General features: G+C 38.5%; 1 protein-coding gene across 1 annotated transcript in view; it reads right to left on the reverse strand.

The window, feature by feature from the left end:
* Nucleotides 1-10,214, reverse strand: part of esr2a (estrogen receptor 2a) — a 43,244-nt gene extending 33,030 nt beyond the window's left edge. Inside the window, exon 1 of the mRNA XM_034135687.1 lies at nucleotides 10,191-10,214. The gene's annotated coding sequence lies outside the window, so the exon portion shown is untranslated. The remainder of the gene's footprint in view (nucleotides 1-10,190) is intronic.
* Nucleotides 10,215-21,074: the final 10,860 nt, after the last annotated feature.

The raw sequence follows: 21,074 nt of genomic DNA on the forward strand, positions 1-21,074 counted from the left end.
AAGTTAGTCTCTCTGCGTTTCTGCGGTGGGCGAATGCTAATGCTAATAATGCTAATGCCAGGATAATAAAATGGCGGCTTCACAAAACCTTTTGGGAGTTTTACGGGGCGTGGTTTGCATTCCGCCTAGCCAATCAGACATAGGAACCTTTTTCTCCCACGAAAGTCCCTGCTCTCTAGCAGGGACGGAAAAGGGGGTAAAAAGGTTCTCATGAACTAATTTTAGTTCCGGCTCATTTTGGTGTGAACGCGACATTTCGGAACTATATCGGAACTAAAGTGGGAAAAGTACTGCGGTGTGAACGCGCCTATAGTTAAAATGGTTTTAGTGATTTCTTGAATGCAGCCGTTCTAAGTTCTTAAGTAGCTGCTCATCATTTTTAGCCATGAATGTGTACTTACCTACTTATTGTCTTTATTTGAATTGTAGTAAAACTAATGTGTGCTTTTCTCCTTTATTATTGCATGCCTTTTTATACCTCTTATGCCACTTTTTGCTGTAACACTGTACATTTCCCCGCTGTGGGGAGTCTGATATTCCCTTAAGGTTAGCTGAGCACATATATTGCTAAATAAAAAAGGACTGCTAGTTGGATTAGGAATATAGAGTAGAAGAAAAGGGAAGCTGCATATTAGAGAGTGATGGAAAAGGTTAGTTTCACTATTACACTTTATTACACCCTCCTGACATTAACCTTCAATTACAGAGTATTCCACCACTAGAGGGCAGCAGAAACAAGCTACACTGTCATGAAGCAACAATCATTTGGAGTCGTATACTCTGGGAATATGACAAATGGAAATCCAATATTAAGTCTATTTTTGCTCTGATTCTGAAAAACAGTATGCGTGATGTTCAGTAAACGACCAGTCAAAATCGAAGGATCCAATGTGTTTTTAAACGGAGCAGAATTAGAACTAGTCCCCCACTTCAAGTATCTTGGAGTCATACTGGACTCGAACTTGACTTTTAAGAAACATATTAAGAAAGTATCAAATACTATTAAATTCAACTTGCAACATTTTAAACAAATCAGACCTTTCTTAACTGTCAATGCTGCAAAGTCATACCTCCACTGTATGATTCTATCCCACATTTAATACTGTTTTACAAACTGGTCGTTTGCTTGTGCCACAAACCTTAAACCAATAGAACAGCTGTACAAGAGAGCTATCAAGGTGTTTGACAGAAAGCCATATTCATACCTCCACTGTACCATCCTTGAAAAACACAATTTCTTGAGTTTTGACAATTTTAAGTCTTTTAAAAGTATGTGTTTTATTTATAAATGTTTACATGGACTGCCCCCCCCCCCCTCCTTAGGGGAATTCATCCACAAAAAACACACTGGACGCTGCACTAGGTCAGAAACCAGAGGACACTGTGAGGTCCACCGTAGACGGAGCACTTTTGGACAAAATGTCCTCTCCGTTAAAAGCAGCTCATTGTGGAATAGCCTCCCAACTGAGATACGGGATTGTCCCACTCTCAATAGTTTTAAAGGTCAACTCAGGGAATGGTTAAGAGACAAACAGACGTGCAATCACCGCTAAATGCACTTTAACACAGGGGTATCTCCTCTTGCACTTTATGTATCTCTTGTATCTTCTCTTTCACTTAATATGTCGTAGCTGCTACATTGTATTACCATGTCATAAATACTTGTGTATGCTGCTCTTGCTCTTTTGCACTTTTTGCATATCATGTATTTTGTTTTTGCTATGTTTGTAAAATGTAATTTTCTTAAATGTTTAATGTGAGGGACTGCGGATGGAAACTAGCTCAAAGCTAAATCTGGCACTGTTACGCTTGACACATTTTAATGTTTTAAGTGTTCATTACTGTGCATTGTCCCTGCCAAATAAACGATTAAATGACTAAAATGATTTGGTTTCCTGCTACTTCTGTGGAGAGTTTGTGGCTCGTTAGTCGTTAAATCAGGGGTGTCCAAACTACGGCCCGGGGGCCAAATGCAGCCTGCGGACCTTTTTTTAATCGGCCCTCAGCAAATTCAAAAAGTATAATGGAAAACTATATTACAAAGTAGTATTCATGTGTTAAGACATCTTTTCAAACAAATTCAGTCAATTCAAGTTGGAAACATTTTCTAACATATCTTACTTAGTTGATAAGAAAAAAGCCCAATAACTTATTTACATAACAAGCTTGAAATACACCCTTCCTATTTCTCCTTAATCACTCTGAGGCTTCTGGTTTAAGGGATGAGCTGCCAACACTCACAAGAATCATTGACCTACATTTGATTGATTTTGCTAACTTATAACTGAACTTATGAGGCAGTATACCTCTAGTGAGTGGCCCAGCCCTTCGTATATTTTTCTGTATGTGCCCCTCGGTGAAAAAGGTGTGGACACCCCTGCGCTAAATGCTTTATACGCTATGCTGCTGTTGGTGCTGAGCAGTTACAGTACATTATAAAGCGTTATCACTAAAAACAACTGCTTGAGAGAGTGAACGTTTTAGGACGGACCGCTGCAAGCAGTTTTCTCTTGGTGCCTTTTTTCAAGGTCGGTTTCTGACATAAGTTTTTAGTGCATTTTATTGTCAATTAATATTGTTTCTAAAATAACAGAACAGAAATTCCCATAGTCTGAGATCATTTCTTTACATTTCTTGTTTAGACATTAGTGTTGATCCTCAAAGTTTAAGTGTGAAAGCGTCTTATTTGTAGTCAAATGTACTTAACCCTCCTATTGTCTTCGTGTTCCCCCCCTTACTTTGGTGTTCGCGGTCAAATTTGACCGGTCCTGTTTTAACTGCTATTACATTAACAGAAAAAACATTAATCACCAAATTTAATTTAACACCCTTTCAAACTGTACATATTGTATCAGACTACTGGTATACATGAAAAACTGCAGTGAATATACAAAGAACAGACACTGAACATGTATATTGCGTGTGCCAGGTGTGATCCATGTGGGGGGAGGGGCACATAAGAGCGGGAAATGTGTCAAATTGTTCTGTGTGTGTGTGTGTGTGTGTGAAATTGTATTTACAGTACATGTGCTTTTGGTAGCTACACATGCTTCTACTGACCCCTACTGTAATAACACGTGTGTGTGTGTGTGTGTGTGTGTGTGTCAGGGGCGCCGTAAGGGAGTGAAAAGTTAGGACGATTCTAAGGGCCTGTGACTGACAGGGGCCCAAACAATTTTAGAACATTAAAAAAAAAAAGTTTAAGTAACCAATGTGATTATCTTTTCATGGGGCCCAAAATCCCTGGCGGCGCCCCTGGTGTGTGTGTGTGTGTGTGTGTGTGTGTGTGTGTGTGTGTGTGTGTGTGTGTGTGTGTGTGTGTGTGTGTGTGTGTGTGTGTGTGTGTGTGTGTGTGTGTGTGTGTGTGTGTGTGTGTGTGTTTTATCTGATCCGGACGGTTACTAATTCCTTTTCTTTATGGCGGTCATTTTTGACCGGGAACACCATGGGTGTTACAAAGTTGACTAAATCATCCAAAATGCAATGAAAGTGGTGATCAGCCATTGTACATGTTCAAATGTCTACTGTGAAGGATATCATAAAGCCTTAATGCAATCGAATGTAAAACAAAAAAGTTATGATTGATGAAAGTAGTGAATCGGTCAGATTTTACCCGAAGACAACAGGAGGGAAGAACTCCCTCCCAGATCAGCACCTTCCACCGAGGTCTTCAAAACCGGCCTGAAGACCCTCTTCTTTCGGCAGGCCTTCCAATAAACTTTGAGCATGGTACACCTGGAGTACTGCCATTTTTATCGCTATCTCCGACTTTTCTTTTCTTTATTTATTTTATTTTTTTAATCTCTCACATTTTATCAGTGTCCTTTGTTGTGAAGCGCTTCGAGATTTGTCTTGGCAGATGAGAAGCGCTATATAAATTACATTAATTATTATTATTATATATTTTCAGGGACATGTTAACACTTAAAAATATGATACTGGATCCTTTAAATATCACATACAACTCTGATAATTGTGGTATGGAAATCACCTCCTCCTTGACTTGTTTAACTGATTTTAGACATTATATAATAATTAAATATCCACTTAGTTGTGGCTATTTTTTGTTAGAATAACAATACAAAACAAATAGGCTAAAATCATCATCAAGTAAGAGGCTTTAAAAGTTAAAGAACATTTAATTAAAATGATGTATCATGGACTTCGCACTCATAGATGTTTTGAACATGCATTTGTTTCACTTACTTTACATTTGGGGTTTACTGTTCCAGTTCGATGAAAAGTATTCGGTGTACTTTTTGGATATTTAACCTTAAGCCTAAATGTTTACATGTAGAGTGACAGTGCACCCTAGTGGTCAGTTTTCTCACTTACAACATTTTGAGACTTCTACAATGATGAGTTCATGTCTTCAAGTATTTTGCAGAGTTTGCTCATTTTACAGCAACTATCATGAACATCCTCCGTTATAATACAGCCATTTGCATGAGTTGATTGCTCTTGTTGTGTCAGTTATAGTAGGACTGGATCAGTATTTTCTTAAAGGGGACCTATCATGCAAAATGCACTTTTGTACGTCTTTTATACATGAATATGTGTCCCCGGTGTTCCAGGGAACTCACCAAGTGTCAGAAAACACAACCCTCTCTATTGTCTCTCAAATCTCTAAAAAAGGGGCTGCAACGGATCTGATAAAAACTGATCCAGATTTGAACACTGTCCTGACGTCAGGACAGTGGCGCTACGGCTATTGGGCCAACTCCACCAATCAGGAGGAGACAGCCACGGCCATTGCCGTTCGAAAGCGCTGGAGACGCTGTAGTACATATGCCAGGCCAGTAGATGGTGCTGTACTCACAGAATCAGCCCTTACAAAAACAGGGGTAAAAAAGTGCAAATTGAGCGAAATGAGGCATGGCTAAAATGCATGATCTGTTTGGTATTTTGAAAAAAAAAAGTATAAATATGCCTTATATAGGTATGGTCCTACACTATATTATTATAATATAGCATGATACTGTAGGTCCACTTTAAAGTGTTGTAAAGTCCACAATTGTGAAAAGATTTGACGTGGCTCTACAAACATTAAAGGGCCCATGTCATGCTTTTCCGGTTATTACCCATCCCCTTGTGTGTTATGTAGCTTTTTCTGCATGTAAACGGTCTGCAGAGTCACAAACCCTCAAAGTAGCAGGAGCTCCAACAAGCCGTTTAGGACAGAGAGTGAATATACATACTATACAGAGATGCTGTATGAGAAACCAATGTGAGTTTGGAAAATTGCACAATATAAATGTATTCTAGTAGACCTCAACAATGGAATTATGATCAGTAGAAATGGCCATGACATGGGACCTTTAACATGCCATAAACTTGGTGAAAGAGCTTTTTTTGCAGCATTTTTCACTAACTGTTGATGTTAACAACTCTTTAAGTGAGGGAGACTTTCTGGAGTTTTTGAGGGAACATTACTTTTCTTTTATCAACCTTTTAAATTCAAAATGTAATCTGAACATTTTATAATACATTGTAACATAACTGAATTTCAAGCTTTGATGCAGAGGCTCTAAAGCTTAACGAGGCACTATTTTTGAAACTCCTACACTTCATTTATTTTAATTCACCACTAAAACATGCTCTGGAAAATGAGCTCTTTAGTCACCTTGTTAATGTGTAATAGGACGAAGCCTTTTAGAAGTTCTTTCACTTGTTAATTCTCTAAGTGGTTGATTATCTCTATGGATATTAAATAACTACTTGCCATTTCAACATGATGAGTATAGTTGAGTATGAACCACAGAATAACTGCCTCCAGTTCTTATCTAGCAATCTGAATAAAATGAAGTGGCTCTTCAGCGGAAATAACCGTTAATCAGACGTACGAGTGGTTCTGAACTCAACTGGATTACATTTTATGCAAATATTACCTAAATATACAATAATACTTGGTCTTTATTACACAATTTACTTCTAAAGTACTCAAATCTGTAATTATAGAAGCTTCTTGAACAAAATCCCTAATTCTTTCTGCAAAACAAAAAAGCTATATCTCGTTACTGAGTGTCTACAAATTGCCGGCACCATTAACATATATTAATGTATTTTTCCTGCGTGGCCACATGGTGAACAGACATCTATTGTCTAACAAGGCGCACACACACACTAGATGTGAAGGGAGGAGTTCAGTGAACTGTAAAAACACTAATGGGATCCCTGACAATATAATTAACTAATGAGGCTGATGGGAAAGACAGCGCTCTGTCACCAGACACCCACACTGCTCTCCCCCACACTGCTCTCCCCCACACTGCTCTCCCCCACATCACCCTCCTCCCCCCCTCTGGATGCTCCTCACATCTGCTGCTGCTCCCAACAATCCCCTCAAAGAGATTCATCACTTTATCACTTATTCTTATAAAGGTTTTGTTTCTAAATGCAATCAGAACATTTAATCGATCACTCTCATTTTGATTTTATGGACCAACATCTATTTTTTGGTGGTCAGTTCATTTTGGTTCTTGGTTCCTGACAGTTTCATGAATACTGGTCAGTTTGCAACCTTTTACATGATATATGTGTATAGGTTTCCTTACAGATTGTTGAAAACTGCAATGTGTTATTATAATAATCATGATGCATGTGGCTATATTCTATTGCAGGTGCATACTGTAATTTATTAGCACATTTACACTGCACTTTTTTCTTGTTTTCAGGGTTTTTGTTGGTCGTTTGAATGCTGTACGTTTGTCTTAAGGCTGCAACTAACGATTATTTTAATTATAGATTCATCTTCAATACTTTTTCAATTAATCATCTTGTCTCATAACATATTGAAAAACACCTATTCATATTCTCATAAATCATTTTATAAATGTCTTGTTCTGTCTGACTGTCAGTCCTCAACAGAAATAGAAAAATAGTTTACAATTACTTACATTTAATAATATTGAACAGCTTAAAACAGAAGAAACTTGACATATTTGCTTGAAAAATGATTTTAAAAAGGCATCAAATATCCCAAAAGTTTGAAATAATTTGTCTCTCAATTCACTAATACATGTTTAGTTTCTTCTCTACAATTATTTAATAGTTTTGGCTCTGGGTTTTGATGAGAACCAACACATCAAATGGACCCCTGATGATAGAAATGTGAGATGTTTGCCGTGCATTTCTCCCACAGCGCTCTTTGAACCCATTGAAATATATCCTTTAGATTTCTCTCCTGATTACACTTTCAGCACTTCACCAGCTGCACATTAAAACCTCCTGCTCCGATCAGTTAATTCTCTGCTCTCCCCACCTGCTCGTTCGATCACAGCCTGAACTCAGCGGGACGACACGTTTGGCACAAAGCTCGGCCTGCATGTGCCCGAGTGCACTTTACACCCTCTGAGGCTTAAGCTGCAGGTGCACCAGTTAAGTGAAACCTAATCAAATGTTTCTACAGCTCAGTAAACACGATTAAGATTAAAATAACACGGAGGGGTTTACAAGTCTTGTTTGGTTTTGTTAATTATATGTTAAAACGCTCAAAGTCTTTACAATATATATTCAACCCACTTCTTTTAACCTTTGTGTACTCCACTTTTGTCCTGGTTTGATTTTTTACGAAGCATATATATATCATCACCAAATCTGGGTTACAACTTTAAGCCAACTTTATTACAACTCATTACTCATCAAATATGATCTATAGACCTCATTTACAGATAATAAACCTCATTTTTGAATAAGCCTAACACAAAATTATTATATTAATGACTATGGTTAAGATTGTTGAATATATCTTGATTGGTTATCACAGGTATTTGTAAAGGGTAAACTCAGGATTCAGTTTGGAAACCATTTAAACTGGGTGCACGTGATGCTAAATATTTAAATAAAACCACATCATTTATTAAAAGTAAATCAAATATTCTTGCGAACAACATATGGAACCATCCATGTTCATTTTGTTCTTAAGAGTAGTTAGATTAAATCAACCCTTTTTCTAAAATATAAAAGGTATTTTTTAGGCTTTTTCAATGTATGTAAATTCTATAATGTTTTTCTTTACCATTATGTCTTATTACTTTTAAAGTGTTTTGCAAAGCAGTTTGAATTCCCTATGTTAAAATGTGCTATGTAAATAAACATTCCTTGCCTTATAAATGGCTTTTTTTTTAAAAGAGACACCGTTACATCCATCTGAAGAGACGACGTGAGAATGTTCAAGTTGTTTGCTGATTGGCTAACGTTCCTGCTGGTTAAAAGTTAACCTCTGTTCACGCTCGATTTCATGGTTAGGTGAACAATACGTGAAAGCAGTACACTAAGGAGGTCAGAGACGTGGCCGTGTCCGCTGCAGGAACATCACTGTTACTTTGTGCTGAAGTGTCGCTGAGTGACTGCAGCCACTGATTTATTGCTGAGTCACAAAAAGGCCTCCTTTGTGAGGCGGTATAAAAGCCAGGAATGTTGGACGCTCCATTAATTAGGCGGTGTGTTGTGCTTCTGCATGGGCACACTGGTAATGATTAAGCAACTCTGTATACACACATTTACCTACATATACACAGCGTGAAAGCACCCCAATGCAAGTTACACCCCTGTGTTAAAATTCCTGATTTAGTACACATTATCAGCAAAAGGTGTTTAAAGTATCAAAAGTATTCATTATGCAGTAGGATGGCCCGGGTCAGAGTTATATTTTCCCCTTAAGATATTGCTGGAGTATAGTTTTTTTCTACTGGTCCGTAAGCCTGTAAACAGCATTTAAGTTAACTTAAAAAAAAAAGTGTCATATTTTATTAACTATATATAACCGATAATCTTCCAAAATGTACTTGTGCTGTCAAATATATGTTATACATAACACAATATTTATTTCTTAAATAGAGTGAAGGAGAAGCTTGAGTAAATATTCTTAGTTAAATTCCACACTCCATAAGGGCATGTACATAGTAGCATTCATAAAAAGCAAACAACTAAATACTGTAGTAAAGAGATAGAAAGAAGTTAAACTAAATTTCCTTAATTTCTGTTTCTTTTCTACCCCTGAATCCTAAAGAGCAGAGTCTGTAGAACCAAACAAAGTGCAGCTCTGGCTGATACCACAATACAAAGAGATGTGTAGAGACAGTTGTACGGACCATGTTATTACAGTAGGGGTCAGTAGAAGCATGTGTAGCTACCAAAAGCACATGTACTGTAAATACAATTTCACACACACACACACACACACACACACACACACACACACACACACACACACACACACACACACACACACACACACACACACACACACACACACACACACACACACACACACACACACACACACACACACACACACACACACACACACACACACACACACACACACACACACACACACACACACACACACACACACACACACACACACACACACACACACACACACACACACACACACACACACACACACACACACACACACACACACACACACACACACACACACACACACACTTTGGGATTTTAGCTTTTGCAGACCGTTTACATGCACCAAAACCTAAATAAATAACTTTCCAAAAGCATAACAGGGCCTCTTTAATATGATCGAGTCTTTGTTTGACCGTTTGTGTGATTGGTTTTCTGTTGATGGATGGGTACTATAAAAGGCTAACATGCCTCGAGATATGTTAAAGATGACTTGTACTCTCCTTTAGTTAGTATGGTCATTTTCTTTTTATGCCAGTAACTAATCCATTGTGTTTGAGCAATCTTGCTTGACAATGTAATAGCCAAATGCATTATTTTTCAAGAAAATACAACAAAGCATATACTGTAGATTACGGTGAGTCTCTATAAAAGAAAACGTTCATTTCACGACTGCATCCCAAATCAGAGATATAATCATATTTTAGAATGTTATCCCAGGCCACTGTTTAAAAATAAACCAGCTCCCCATGAGAGAGAAACCTTCCTTCTTGCCTCCTCTTCCTCTCTGTGTGTGTGTGTGTGTGTGTGTGTGTGTGTGTGTGTGTGTGTGTGTGTGTGTGTGTGTGTGTGTGTGTGTGTGTGTGTGTGTGTGTGTGTGTGTGTGTGTGTGTGTGTGTGTGTGTGTGTGTGTGTGTGTGTGTGTGTGTGTGTGTGTGTGTGTGTGTGTGTGTGTGTGTGTGTGTGTGTGTGTGTGTGTGTGTGTGTGTGTGTGTGTGTGTGTGTGTGTGTGTGTGTGTGTGTGTGTGTGTGTGTGTGCTTACCTCCCTCATTGGCTGTAAACTTCCTGACCCTCTTTGCTGCAGCAGTCGTGCTCATCCCTGCATTGACTCCTTCTGTGGAGAAAATCAATAAGCAAGGGTCAAAACAGCCACTGAAGGAAGGAGTATTGGTAACACTATAAAACCCTTCAGCACAGGATTTACTGAGGAAGGACCATGGTCTCTAAGCAAAGAATCAGGCTAGCTATTGGATTTAAAAAATGTCTATTTAATCTTATATTAAACGATCATATGAACACTAAAAATGAGGCTGCAGAACAGTGTGTTTAGTGAATTTGAACACACATACTCATAGATGCTTGACACACATAGGGAAGCTCTGATAGGTCTAATGTGAAGACATCAGCCTTTCCCCTCTCCACACATGCCTCTCACCTCTCAGCACTCTCAGCCCTCATCACGATGAGCTGCCAGAGTATCTTTGGCAGCGTGCCGGCTGGTGTCCATGCCGCGCTGAGCTGCTTATCAGGTGTCAGAGGTGGGTTCGGTGTCGCTGAAGCACAGTCCACTTCCCTTCACGCCCTGCTTTCTGAGCTTTATTACGTGCACAAAATAACAAGATGAGTGCATGGCTCTTTCACTCTTTAGTTCAGAGTGAGTGCAAATTATAGCATTTCAATTCATTATGCTTAATCATCCAAGTTGTACTTATTAGTTTAATGCATTTAAAAATGTATTGGATCTAATTGTATCAGCCGATAGAATCCTGACTTTTCCTTTTATGCTGTTGTATATAAACAAAAATACTTTTTCTCGCAAAAAGGGGTGTTGGGATATTGCAGATTTGGCGATAACGTGATATTTTAGAAAAAGTCATAATTGATTACATTTTTTAAAATTTTCTTCAGATACTATAATAATATCATTATCAGAAATGATTTAGTATATAATAATCAAGTAGTGAAAATCAAAAAAGTACAGCAAAGGTGAGCAGAAAATGGCCTTAAATTGACTGGATGACCAAATGTTGTCAATCATTATGTTTTGGACTAAGGTTGGGGGGGATTCAACGCCAATGGGTTATATTTGACCCCCAATAAGGATATTGGACTAATTTATGTTTTAGATGATCAAACACATTAGAATGTCAAAATGTGAAGTCAATGCATCCGGTCGCACAACACAGCTGCTGTCATTGATTCATCCTCTGTAAAAATGGTGATTTGACAGAAGGTCATAAAGACTAAGGAGCAACCGTCTGACAGGAGAAACATAAAACATCTCCATTACGCATGCAAAATACATTAAAGGTCCCATGTCATGCTTTTCCGGTTATTACCCGTCCCCTTGTGTGCTATGAAGCTTTTTCTGCATGTAAACGGTCTGTAGAGTCACAAACCCTCAAAGTACACCCTGTAGCGAGTAAAACTCTAACACAGAAAAGACCTGTCTATGCTGCCCCAGAACGCCTCGTTGGAGATTTCTCTTTTTCCATTGTTTGCTTCCTGGGTTCTGTGACGTGTGAACACCCAAATCAACAACAAATGACCGGATTGGCCCAAATGGACCAATCCGCGGAGCACCTCACACACACCAGGATCCCTTGGCTAACTAACAGGGAGTCCCCATTGACTTGCATAGAGCTCCCTGAATGCTGGTAATAGACGTGTTGGGATGGCGGAGAAATGCTCTCCGCAGACCCATTCTCACAGCGTTATAAACCTTTTTCTTACTCAATATCAAGCCACACTTATTGTTTTTACTTCGGCTGTGAGTGTTTGTGTGTGCTCAGGATGAGTTTCGCTTGTTCTCGCTGTATCGCCGACCCGGAAACCTGTCCGCTCCTCGCAGCAGCTCGCAGCAGCGGCGAGCAGCAACGAGCCTCACAACGTCCCGACCAATCAGAGCACACTGGGGGGGCAGGAGATCCAACAAGCCGTTTAGGACAGAGAGTGAATACACATACAGAGATGCTGTATGAGAAACCAATGTAATTTTGGAAAATTGCACAATTTAAATCTATTCTAGTAGACCTCAATAATGGAAATATGATCAGTAGAAATGGCCATGACATGGGACCTTTAAGAAACACAGTATAGTCGGTTGGCATCATCCAAGTTTAGTGAAATAGCAATCACTTAATCAATGAACTAAAATAAGTAATTGCTTATGAAGCCAATGCTAGTGTACCTTAGCTGAAATAGTCCTATCCTGATCTGTCTGCAGACTCAAAGTTTGGAAAGTCCCAAAGCCAAGCGTGGGAATCCTGCACATGAAAGCTTGTGTCTCAACACCGGGATAAGTGAATGAACAGTTCAGATGCAACGTTGTCTCCTTAGCATTACCGGCAATTAGCTGCTGATAAGTGGGCATGAAAGGCAGCAGACAGCGTGAATGTCACAGAGCTGGGATGCAACATAGTCGTCTCGATAGAATCAGGATCAAGAGCAAAGTTGTCGCACGCTAACAAAAGCAAATCCAGGAAGCAGTCGATTATTAGGTTATTGAAGGGTTATGTGATTTAGGCAGTGAGTCTATTAAAGGGTGTAATGAAAAAAGTATATTATCCCACTAAAATGTTCCAGGAAATTAAACAGCTTCCCAAGACAAGTCCTTACTGATTGAGCAACTGTCCTCCTTAGTCTTATTCTTCAGACACATAGAACGTTTTGCGGTCATAGTTCAATTGGTCTGGGCTCATCTGCACCCTTTAAGTTTATTTATTTATTTGTATTATATATACACTATTTTGTATGTTCTTTCCCACTATGACTATGTATGTCATTAAGTATAGTATTCCTGTCATGCTATGTTTAATCTTTATTATTTCTTGTTGGCTGTTATGTGTGTCTTCTATGTTGAAAAGGGGAAGCATGTTTTCCACCCCAAAGAAGTATGTACTATTGCTTACACTTGTATGCTTCTTCTCAATACAAATATTTGAAACGAAAAAAACATTTATTGAAAATGCTGAAAATGACCATCATCAGACAAGGGCAGTCATGTGACCCCAAAATTGATCAACAGCCAAATACAAATACATCATTAAGACAAAATTAAGAATGAATTCAGCCTGAGAAGAATCCGTATTACACTCCGTGAGTCTCAGGCTTGTCGTCCTTTAATGACCATGACATGTCGTCTCCTCACGGTCAGTCATTGATCTTACCGTTTAATTTTATAGGGTTAGAAGAAGCCTAATTATGTTAACGTGAGTCTTTGTTGTCTGGAGCAGCCACACTGATTGATTTATTCAGTAATTTCCTGTGAAGTGTAATGCTTAAAAACACATTAGTGATTCCTTAGAACTACGGAAAACGTTAACGTCTACAAAGAGTGCTGCGGTGTGAGTCAACTAGTTTTTATGAATGGGCTGTCCGTTAAAAGTCTATCCGTCACAAAAGCTTTGATCCACGACATTAAATACATCAGTAAATAACTCCAATTTAAAAGTTGATTGCTGACTAAATGGGTAAAATGAGACTAAAGAGGATGAATCCGAACACTTCCTTTAGCTTAGTGGTGGAGACGATGGAGTCATGTGAAGTGGTGTAGTTTGTTTAGCCTCACATGAAATGTTAACTTTTTGCGATTGCATTTATGCTTCAAAAATCATAAAATTGCTGTTGATTTTGAAGATTATTAGCTGAACAAAACGTGCAAGTATCACATTATTGTAAGTATCATTGTTTGCCGAAGTATATTTTCTGCAATAATCCAAAATCCAATGAAAATACTTATTGTCCAGGGAACCAGTTTAATGCTAACTATCAGGCATACATCACATTGTTCATATTGATTGCCATAGGAACTGGAGAATAACAAGAAAAGTCCCTGTTATTTGGTTGATGCATGTCATACACATTAACTAGGACAGATCCAGAAGTTGTCACAAATGTCAATCAGTTGGGATATTTAAACATCTTTAAATGTAATACTTGTGACTGAAATGAAAGGAAAGTGGTTTTAAACTGTACAGGAACATTCCTGTTGAGGGCAACAGAGCCCATGTACTCAAGTATAACCCAGATCTTAATTAGGAACACATAAGGGGTCAAATTAAAGGTTAGGAATTTAATGTAGCGTATACAAATAAAGCCCTCCAAATTGTCGCCTGCTTAATAAACAACGGGACCAACATTTGGTCAATGCCATTATATCATATTGACATTGCTGAACATCAGCGGGTTGGAAAGTCAACTTTGAGTGCAAGTTTTCTTTGAAAATGCACCTCGGTCTAAACCTTAAACCCCAGTAAACACACACACTTCACTCAGGCTGGGAATATCGTGATCATCCGGTGGAATTTTCTCCCTTTGATGTTTCTCCAAGGGTGACTATTTATACAGTCACCACTTGTTGTCTGGAAAGTGCGAGCCTCTACTGCTCCGTCGATCCCCACTGTACACAAGCACATAAACACGGCCCGGACTCACAAACGCTGCCCTCCTTATCGACAGGAACCCAAAGTTCCTCCAGTGGAAATGTCTTTGTTCCCCCCGGGCTGCCACACAATGAGCGCGACTCTCTGGAGTCGGCTGAAGGCACTGCAAGCAAAGGCCTTCGCTCATTCCACACATAGCTCAGCGAAGGCGCTGACCTTGGTGAGAAGCTATTACAATTGTTCTGGCACTGAACACTCATGTATGTACAGTCACCTTGGCACACTCTTACATGCAGCAAAACATGATTCTGTAATAGCTTCTGGCTTAAAAAACAAAGGGCGGTGTGTAGAAAGACACAAATTACTGCACTGGAAACTAGAGGAAAATGTTCTATTCATGCGTCTATCCAACAATCATTCTGTATCCTTCTGTCCACCATATCGTATCACACCCATCTATCGACCCTTAATCTACAGTACCATATCATATTGTATCTACTGTATAGGGCTGCAACTAGCGGACATTTGTATAGTTGATTAATCTGCAAAGCCTGTTGTATCAACCAACAGTCTCACTCCCAAATACATTCAATTTAATAACATACAGTTTATGCCAAATAAAAGCATTTTTCCTTTGGAATGATTGTTTAATTTCTTGAAGGGAATCTGTACCAAACAGGGATTTTTTGATTTGGTCAGTAGAATAATGTGTTCTCTGCAGCAATACTTCTTTCAGAAATGTCCACATATTTTTCCTTTACCAAAATATGGCACCTACAGCGCTTTAGACATTGAACTAGTCCATATTGAGATTGCAATAAAACTTGCATTCTAATTCTATGTACACACGATCTAATATTACAACTGTTCTTTCTTTCTGCAACCTCAGTTTCTTCTGCAGTATGACTAAACATTTGTTCTGACATGTATAACCCTCTGCTAGGTAAAAGGTGGTTTCTCTGCACGACAGATTCCTCGACTCAGGCTGTGGATGATGTATAACCTCCTACACAGAGGGTGTTTCTCAATCGCGAGTAAAGCTGCTTCCGAGCCACTATTTCAAGCATACTACGTCATCGAGTGCCGCCGAAGTACTGTTCCAATCTCCAGTATACTTGGAAATCTACCGAGCCCGGCGTACTCCGTTTGGAGAAATATCGAGTGTGCACATGAGTAGACTTCGCGGCCTTAAAATCCCCACAATGCTTTGCGCACGGACCAATTTCCCCAAATCTGTGGCGGAAGATGTAAGGCGGGGCCTCTCATATGACGCACACCTGCACACTTGCTAGCCTGTTCCACTCTTTGTTTTCCGAATGGCAGGAAGTATTCTTGACTCGCTTCTGAAGCAAGATGCTCGGCAGACATGTGCTACCAAGCAAGCGTACTCGCGATTGAGAAACACCCCGTGTATCCTACATACAGTATCCTACACAGAGTATCCTACACAGAGTATCCTACATACAGTATCCTACACACAGTATCCTACACACAGTATCCTACATACAGTATCCTACACACAGTATCCTACACAGAGTATCCTACATACAGTATCCTACACAGAGTATCCTACATACAGTATCCTACATACAGTATCCTACACAGAGTATCCTACATACAGTATCCTACACAGAGTATCCTACATACAGTATCCTACATACAGTATCCTACACACAGTATCCTACATACATGATCCTACAGTATCCTACACACAGTATCCTACATACAGTATCCTACATACATTATTCTACACACAGTATCCTACATACAGTATCCTACATACATTATCCTACACACAGTATCCTACATACAGTATCCTACATACATTATCCTACACACAGTATCCTACATACAGTATCCTACATACAGTATCCTACATACAGTATCCTACACACAGTATCCTACATACAGTATCCTACATACATTATCCTACATACAGTATCCTACACACAGTATCACACCTACACATAGTTTTCCCTCTAATGACTTGCCTCACGGCAGCAGTCAGTCTGGAGCTCGGCAGAGGAGGAAATCCTGTTACAGCAGGCTTTTCATGACGCCTTTAACTGCATTACACTCCTCTCTCAAGTCTAGATCCAATTTCCCTATCAAAAGAGGTAGCACACACAGCCACGCTGTAACAAGGCCTTTAATGTCCTAAAAACACAGTACGTTTTTCTTCTGAGTATCTCCAGTGGCTGGGCTCTCTGGGTAGATGGGAACAGGAACTCAGTGAGACAGACTGGGGAGGGAGGGGGACTAGTGGGTGAGGGGATAAGTCGCCTGAGTGGTGGACGTTTGTGTGTGGTGTCCCCCCTATAATCGAAAAATGCGGAAATACCCTGTTGAGTTTAGACATACGTCAGTCCTTACCTGTTCAATAAGCTTGTTTAGGACTAGGACCAGGTTTATAGGTTATAATAGGGATGTGAATTAGAAATCAATTAGATTAAGAATAAGGGCATGTAATAAAAGTAAAAGTAGAAAAAAAAGTTACTTGCTTTTATCATAAATTGCTCATGGCTTGGGCGTGTGTTTTTTTTTCCGTAGCTGACAATTCACGCTAAAATGAGAAGTTGATAATTAGATAAAAGTGTTTTTACTTTCGGACTGACATGATTTTGAATATATCAAACGTTTTTGATGAGATGTAGTTCACTACTATACTATTAGTTGGGTAATAAAACATTTTTACAATGAAGCTGCACTAAACTGGGCAGCCTCAGCAGATTAACCCAGTTTTTTTTTTAAATATATTTTGACAAAAGGCCATTTCTTTTACCAGATCTATTGTTTTTTGATGTGCCATAACAATGAGCGATCTGTATTTTGGATAATCGTTAAGATTTTGGGCATATCACACCATTTTGGTTTGCTGTAATAGCATTTTGAGCTGTTTCAAGTTAACTTGTTTTAATATTACTAGAGTATATGTATGTAAAAGATCCCTAAAGAAACAGTGTCTGCCCAGCTTTATGTCCATTATTGACAAAAATGTGATTTATTATTGGGCAAACGGATATTTAGCTGGGTTTTTACTCCACCAATTTCAGGTTAAGCTCACTATATGAACTATAGAAATCAGCTTGAATGATCTTTAAGGGAAGGTGGGTCCACAGCAGGTCACATGTCCCCTCCCCCCTCTTGTCTATAGCAGCAGAGAAACCGTCTGTCAGAGAGGCTGCTGCAGCATCGGCCACATGTTCGTCTGCAGGATAAAAGGTCTTCCTTATTAAGTCAGCTGTCTCATCGGGCACTTTGCCAAGCGACACATCCCTCCACTTGCTATTCCCAGCTGTGCCCTTATCGCCCCAATGCCCACACTGAGACCTAGCTTGACCTCACACAACCTCCATTTAGGGATTTTCTCCCCAATCCTGATTAACACAAATACTCAAAATCTAGACTAATACATTGTGGGTACGTAGAGGCAAGTAAACATGAAATAGTTGCAACTACATGTAACTTGAACCCATTTCATAGAGTTTCAACAGATGGATTATAGGTCTTAAACAATGCAATCACTTATCTCTAAGTGGGATTCCCTGTGCAACTTTCAATTATCCTTTCATTTTGGCTTTGTAATTGAATTGATTGAGCACAGATGGAGTTGACCCTTGATCAGATATCTAAGGTCGCCTCTGTCAAGTGTCAAGTTGAGAGAATTGATTTCAGTATTGGTTTCTGATGAATTGATTTTTTTTTTTCTTGTGGAGAGTGTCACTTTCGCCCCTTTCCATCAACACAGAGAGAAGGGACATTTAACAATCACAGAAGGTGACTTTTCAGTTCAGAAGAGTTTCCGAAATGGTCTTCTTTGATTGATTAAAATGATTAAATATTAAGGGTGTCAATTCAATTCTTACTGTGTGTTGAAGTGTATTTCCCTAACAGTGACTAATACATATTATTCAAGCCTTATTCATCATAAAAATGAGTCTGCTATAAGCTGATAGGATTCATTTATAAACAGTCCATTGTTTCAGGTTTGCCAATATGATGAATAAAGAGACTTGATGATTATGCAGCCCATGATTGGTCTATAAGATTTTTTTAAAACTGTGAAAAGTGCCTGTGATAATATATTAAAGTCCAAGGTGACATCCGGACAAAAACAACCAGATTCAGAGACAGCTTCATCCCGCAGGCAATAAGACTGTTAACTGCTGAAACAATTCATAACATTCATCTGCTACTTAGTAATTATTTATCTATTATCTAATATATCATTCCAATAACTTGTATATAGACTCGTACTGCACTATTCCACTTTTTTTTCTCACTTTTTTTAAAAACTATTTTTCTTTTTTGTATTACTTTTAATATAATATACTTTAATATTGTTTTAATATTGTCTTCTTATCTGTATTATTGTGTTGCATTGTTGGAGAAGCCTGTGACCTAAGATTTTCAACGACATAATTACTCTGTAGCTATGTTAGTTTGACAATAAAGAACCTTGAACCTTGTCATATTATATCCTGTTTAGTCTAACCAAAAATACAAAACCCAAAGCTATTCATCTATTTGAAATTCACCCAGCAAAATGAATCATCATGGAAATAATCGTTAGTTGAAACCCTGCTTTCAGGCCGACCATGCCTGTGCTTGTTGGCAGAACATTTTAAAAAGTCGTACGTTGTTAGGTAAAGGGAATGCAGGAAGTTTCAACCAATAAAATATCGTTTTGTAAGGCTTCAAGCCCATACATGCTGCATTCAATCAAATACAATTAAAAAACTCAATGACTGCAGTAAACTATTTAAGTATGAAGAAAGGGTACAAAACATGTCCCTTTATTTGTGGAATAAAAGCTCAGTTAAAGTTTGAGATGTGGTTCAGAGAGTATTTAACTCGCTCAATCACTTTCTCTCCAGCGTTATTGTTCAAACACATTGGTTCACCTATTGAAATGGCTCAAGGCAACATATTTCCGTGACATGCCCAGGCTAACCAAAGAATGTGTGAAATTACATTCATTATTTCCTTACTCAATGTGGATCAAATGAGTCAATGCTGAGTCACACAGGAGTGGTGCCAACATTGAAATATTAGCTAAAAGGTTTAAATGTACAGTAGACTGTTTTAAAACATTTGTGAACAACATTTACATTTACTCACACTACATTTCTGCACTCAGACTAACTTACTCTCTTGTTCATAAGCAGAGGCATTTTATAAAGTTTTGATTGGTTTGTAGATAAACATGTACATACAAAGATTTTCCTGAGCAACAAATGGACTTTCCCTACATTTTAGTTTGAAAAGCTGAGGTTCAAAACTAATTTCTGAACATTGAAACACCAATTGAGAACCCACATTCACCACAAGTCCATTTAGTAGCAGTTGTGGAGCTTTTTAATCACATTACCTACAGTAGTCTTAAAGGGGCAGATAAAACATAGCTTATAAGCCAAAAATGATGATACGTCCTAAATGTGATCAGAAATAACTGCAAAAAATTGAACATATACCGTTTTATGACAAATTGAATCTGCTGATGATCATGCCATATGAAAGATCCAGAACAGATATATGATGGTCAACTTGGGCTTAGAGGAAGTGTGATGCATTCGTTGTACCATTTGTTCCATTTTAATCCAATAATTAAGACATTTAATTGGCATATTAGTTCAATAATGAAAACAATCAAAATGGCATTCCTCCTCAGCAATAGTGGACATGTTGGTAGGCACATTAAATCCCTGTTACCCCCGTAAAATCAAATCACAACCTGCCATGCTCTCAGTTCTACTGAATCACCATCCACATGCGTGTCAAATGCAAAACAAGATATTACAAGTTCCCAACACCCCAAAACTATTAACAGTGAATTTCAGTGTTGCAACACTGCGGTTTATTCCATGGAAATGAAATAGAATTTTGTAAAATCTTACCCAACATACAGGTATCTTTCTGAGTGGGAGGTGAGGGTATGAAGATTGAAAGAGATACCAAATCATCCATTAAGTAAAAGTGTTTATGTCCATGCCAAGGACATGAGTTGATAATGGTTGGTTATATGATCAACTCAGTTGTACGTTGACACAAGACCTCCACAGGTGAGATGTAATCAATCAGCAAAATATGAAGTTGGCATACAAATGTGATTTAGACATGAATTATTACGTGAATAGCCTGTGTGCAAGACAAGATGATGTCCTTCAAGTCACATATGAAGGCCAGTGAAAATGTGTGGTTAAAGGTACACTGCAGAAGAGCTATTCAATATTTTTGATGGAGGTATAATATTAAAACATAAAGTATTAGATACCTGGTTTACAGTGTGCCAATAGGGACCATTCCCCAAAACAAAATCAACAACTAGAGGAAAATAAAGTACTTCACCAAGTATTGCATTTAATTACAATTTACTGTACCCTTTAGTTTACACCCTTATATTTATCTTCAGCTAAGTAGCTGTAGATTAAAGGTGGGGTAGGTAAGTTTGAGAAACCGGCTCGAGATACATTTTTTGTTATATTCCATGGTATGCTCTTAACATCCCGATAGCAATGAATATCTTAAGTGCTTTGACAAAA

This window comes from Trematomus bernacchii, unplaced genomic scaffold (genome assembly GCF_902827165.1).
Source record: "Trematomus bernacchii unplaced genomic scaffold, fTreBer1.1, whole genome shotgun sequence".
NCBI lineage: Eukaryota > Metazoa > Chordata > Actinopteri > Perciformes > Nototheniidae > Trematomus > Trematomus bernacchii.